This window comes from Miniopterus schreibersii, assembly GCF_964146895.1.
Source record: "Miniopterus schreibersii genome assembly, chromosome: X".
Taxonomy (NCBI): Eukaryota; Metazoa; Chordata; class Mammalia; order Chiroptera; family Miniopteridae; genus Miniopterus; species Miniopterus schreibersii.
The window spans coordinates 27559140-27564432 of NC_138104.1; positions in this window are offsets into that span (position 1 = coordinate 27559140).

Here is a 5293-nt window from a genome sequence, read left to right on the forward strand (position 1 = left end):
ATCAATGACGACTCTCTCATCAGTGATGTTTCTATCTCTCTCCCTTCCTCTCTCTGAAATCAATAAAGACTAAAAAAAATTTAAAAAAAAAATGATGAGAGGAACTAAGAGGAAGAGAATAAGCCACAAACTAGGTCTGAGATAAATGGGAAGTTATGAGGAGGTTGGTAGGTGAGAGCAATGAGGAGAGTAGAGGTGTGGGGCTTTTGCAGGAGCAATGATCTTAAAGGGATTTGGGAGAGCAATGAGAACCCCAACCTCACCTCCTAGGAAACATGGCTAGGAGGCAGCTAAGTTTCCAATTATGGCAAGAAGCAGAGGACATGTACTGATAAGAAGCTAAGGACATGAACTTTTGCTTTCACAGATAGGCATTTTTAAAGGTACAGTAAGGGCTTCACAAGAAGTGGAGGGAAGTGGCTTATGTCTGATTGGAAAATAATTAGGGCAGTATGTATAATTAGTGGTGGCCAAGGAGGCTTGGTAAGGCACAATGGGATTAGAGGAGGGCAAGCAACTCATTGTAGGTTGAGATACAGAATATTTCATTCACTGGCAATCTTTATCTCTGGAATAGCCATATTTTTTGCCCACATGAGGCGTGTGAGGCCTGCTCAATCAAAATTCCTGTGATGGCAGAGCCACAGCATCTGACAACAGTTCCCTGGAGGCTAACACAGTAGATGGTGTTGGTAACTTATGCAAAGCAGCTCCTCAGGCCTCACTGACTGAAATATCTGACAGCTGTAGCTTATGCCTTTGTTTTCTCTTATAGTATGACTTGAACCAGATTTTTTCTGCCCATAGCATATTTGTCAGGAATGCTGGTATGGAACCTTTCTTACCCTCAGCTCCTTCTCATTCATTAGATCAGCTTTGCAAGGACAGGGCCTAGTGGGAAATATGTACAGTAGGAGAATAAGAAAACAATTCATTCCACTTGATCTCCAGCCTCACCTCCATAGAAAGGTTTTTACAGTGAAGGAAGCCCAACATCATGCTTTACTTCCTGAGTAGTTGGCCTTTGTCACCATTGTCCATTCAGGTTGCACCATCTTAGGGCCACTCTGTGGTTTGGCTAACAAATAGATGAGTCCCAAGTCCCTGCTGTTCAATGGGCAGCCAGAATGCCGTGTCAACTAAGAGCAGAGAACAGGGCTACATCTAGGCCAGTCTCCCCTCACCAACAGGTAATGACATTTACTCTGTCAGTGGGCAGGGAATCGTCTATACCTCTACTTAGGCTTGTTACTTTCCAGCATCTGGGACAGTCTATCCAAGGCTTCTGGGCATATAGGTCTGCAAGTTAAGCTATGCTATAAACCTTTGCAGCATTAACATATGTAACAAGTTCCCCAGGTGATATTGATGCTGTTGATCTGGGACCACCCATTGAGGAACCATTTCAGAAGTCACCTGTCACACCCTCTTCAACTAATACACACCTTTAGTCCATGTTCTTGTCTATTTACCCAGCCACATTACGAAGGATTAGAAACAACAGAGTTTGGTTCACAAGAAAACAGTACCTAAAGATATGATCACCTTAGCCTGACTATCTTACAAAAGTCTCTGATTTTAGTGAAGGAGAAAGCAGTTGATCAAGGCCCAAAGTGGACGTTTGGGACCTTCTGACAAACACATATTCATCAGTTGGACCACTTTTCAACCCTGCCTGCAGATTAGAATGCCTGGGGAGCTTCTTTTAAAAAGTTCTGAGGTCCAGAGTCCCACCACAGACTATTTAAATTAGAATTTCTAAGGCTGGAGCTCTAGAATCAGAATTTTAAAAAGATCTTGAGATGATTCTAATGTACAGCTAGGATTGAAAACCCTTGGTCTGGCCCATTGTTCCAGTTCACTTGCAGAGTGTGTGTGTGTGTGTGTGTGTGTGTGTGTGTGTGTGTGTAGCATATATATGTTTTGTTCACTGCAAAGTTTACATAAATGAATATTTATTTCTACATACCACTTATTCACATTTAGAAAACATAATGTAACATGCATCCTTGGTATATTAAACTATGAAGGTCTACAGTTTTCTTCCAACAGCCTTACAAATTCACTGAGGAATTAAACTCTAAAATATACATAAACTGGTGGAGAGAGATTAACCAAAGAATTTGCATGCAAATATACATAACCCATGGACACAGACAATAGTGTGGTGAAGGCCTGGGACAAGGAGTGGGTGTGGGGTAGAAGGGGTCAATGGGGAAAAAAGGGGACATCTGGATTATTTTCAACAATAAAGATAAACTTTAAAAAAAGAAACACAGGTATAAAATTAAAAAAAAAAAAATTCATATGACATTCCTGTTTAAAATGATTCAGTACTATTTTTAGAAAAGTTAAATCTATAACTTTGCCCATAAAATGAAGCCTGCCTCCTTTTCAGCATCAACACATACTACATTCCACCTTGCTTGCTTTTCCCAAATTAACCTTCTTTGACTTCCTTGAATCTGCCATGCTTCTTCTCTATTTCACATCTTTGGAAACCTATGCCATGGGTTGTTGTGATAATAGAACAACATGATTAAGAGCATGGTGTCAAAGAACAGAGATTTATGTGTGAATCTCTGATTTATTTATTTGCTCTTTGATTTAAAGGAAGTTTCTTATCCCTTTTAAGATTTAGCTTCTTCATCACTAAAATGGAGCAAGCATTTATCTTAGAGGCTTTCCAAGTATATTAAATAGAACGAAATAGAATAACTAGCTAAAATGCAACATGTAAGTTACTTACCACATCAGTAAAAGAATATGTTGGACTGTTTATGTTATATAGTGTATGTAATATGCTGATATGAATGGCTTATTTATATTTAAAATATGAACTTAATAAAAGGAAATAATTTTCAAAAAAATAAATAAAATATACATAAACTATCATTTAAAGTGATTTGCCACCAATGAAATCAGGGAGGGAGGGAGTTTCTTATCAACAACACTGAGAACTAACATAGAAAATGGGGAGTCCATGAGCTTACATTGAACAATATTATCTAGAATTAGCAGTGTTCATTGAAGCACCAAATAAATATTTCATAAGTTCTGTATGTGAATTGAATAACCTTATACATAATTTAATGCTTCTATCAACAGATTTTTTGGTAATCTAGAACAGTGCTTTTTAAAAGTTGAAATTTATTGCCTATATTTAAAAGAAGGAAATTTCATATAAAGATTCTTCTCTTTTAAAACCTGACACCCCTGACAATATTGTACTTACCATTCCTAAATGGTAATAGTGAGCAAAAAGTGAACAGTGGCTCCTACTTTCTTCCCAAATGAACATATTTCACTCTTTGACTTGTCCCAGCAGGCATCTGGAAAAAATCATAGGAAAATGTTAAGAATGTAGACTCTGGAGTCAGACTGCAGCTTCTGTCTATCATTGATTAATTAATGGTGTGAATTGGTAAGTTATAAAACATTTCTGCGCCCCAGTTTCTTTTTTCTGAAAATCAGAGATAATAATAAAACCTACTTTATAGAATTGTTAGGAGGATTAATAAGTGAGTTAATATATATAAAGAGCTTAGTACCATACGTGGCCAAAGGTAAGCATTCAGTAACTGTTAGCTATTGTTATTTGAGTTGAGTGCAGCACAATAGTTAAGTGCATGTGCACTGGAGTCAGGACCAAAATCCCAGCTCCAGAACATACTACTCATGTGGCCTTGAGCAAGTTACTCACTATTCTTCAGTTTCCTCATCTGTAAATTGGGGGTAAAAATAATGCCTAACTTGTTGGGTTGTTGTGAGAGGATTAAATGAGATAGTGTGTGTTTGTAAGGTGCCTGGAACAGTGTAAACACTCAATAAATGTTACTTATTATTGTTATTCCAATCTATCAGGAACATGAGATTAGCACACAGGACACTGGTCAGGAAGATCAAATCAAGAATCAAGTTGGGTGATGTGTAGACTAAAAAGACCGAGGAGCAGGAAATTGTAAGAAAGCCTTAAAGCATTTTTGGAGACAAAAACAAATATTAGGGATTTGCTTCAGAGGCTGACTCTCCAGAGGCTAAGAGCCAAGGGAACTTACCGACTTAATCTACCACATTCCCAAGCACTTGGAAACCCACTCCCTAAGCCCAAATCCCTCGTAGGGCTACCTGCCATCTTTGCAACCCATCAATGTGACCAATATGATACATTAATTGTGTCCTTAGACATTCAAGATAATTAAAGTACTAAAAATAATGACTCCATAGATATGAATGTTCCTGAAACTGACAGATATGACAAGTAATGGAAGCAGAAATAACAGAGTGCAGGAGCAGCACTGCTGTTCAACCTCTCTTTGCCTGGCCTCTGACAAGGTAATCAAAACACATGCAGAAGAGTTGCATTTTCACTGGGTGGTGACATTCATGCATTAATGGAAATCAAACTTTAATGACCACAAGATTTGGAAAGAAGAGAAAAGCAGCAGTCTGTCTCCTCTTTCCCCCAAACTGGGCTCCTCGAAATCCTGCACAGGAATCACTGATAATTAGTGATGAGAGAGTTGGTCTACAATTCACCAAGGAAACTGTGAAAGAAAGTGATTGTAAAGAGCCCAAAGCAGGTAAAACATGTCTTAATTATCGATACACTCTCACCTCACAAGACTGTTGCACATCATCTCATGAATTAGCTAAAGAAAAACTTTAATCTCAGGGAGACTTTCCCCCACACTTCTGCCTATGCCTCTGAGCTCTCTATGCCCACAGGTGTGTGCTCATGGAATACAAACTCATTTTATTATATTATTTTTTTTACAAACTCATTTTAATATTAGTCTAGAAAAACACAATAAGAAAAAGCCTACAAAACAAAAAATAATATGGTAAGAAAAACCATGTGCCCTTCTAAAAACATTCTGCCAGTTTTTTCCCATAGTAGTGGTCCATGCATTGTATTACTTGATTTGTATATGTTGTGGGAATTAACCACGGCAAAATTTTAAGTTCAGGCTGTTTTAACCTTGTTTCTCTTCCCTAAGTACTCAGCTGGTGCTCAACTCAGCAAGTGGAAATTTTAACACTGAAAGAAATAAACCAAAATTTGGAAAGGAAGTAGATCTGCCAAAAACATCAAATGATTCATTCTGAGGTCAAGTGCTAATGATCTGTAGATTAACATGACTAATAGAAAACTGGCTGTAACTCACATTATTAAGTGTTGCTCCATCCAGGAAAGGGCAACAGTGGAAATCATGTAGGAAGGTTAATGCTGAGATAGCAATGGATGGTATTCAGGAGTGAAAATGGATAACTAATGTTAGCACCTGTTCTC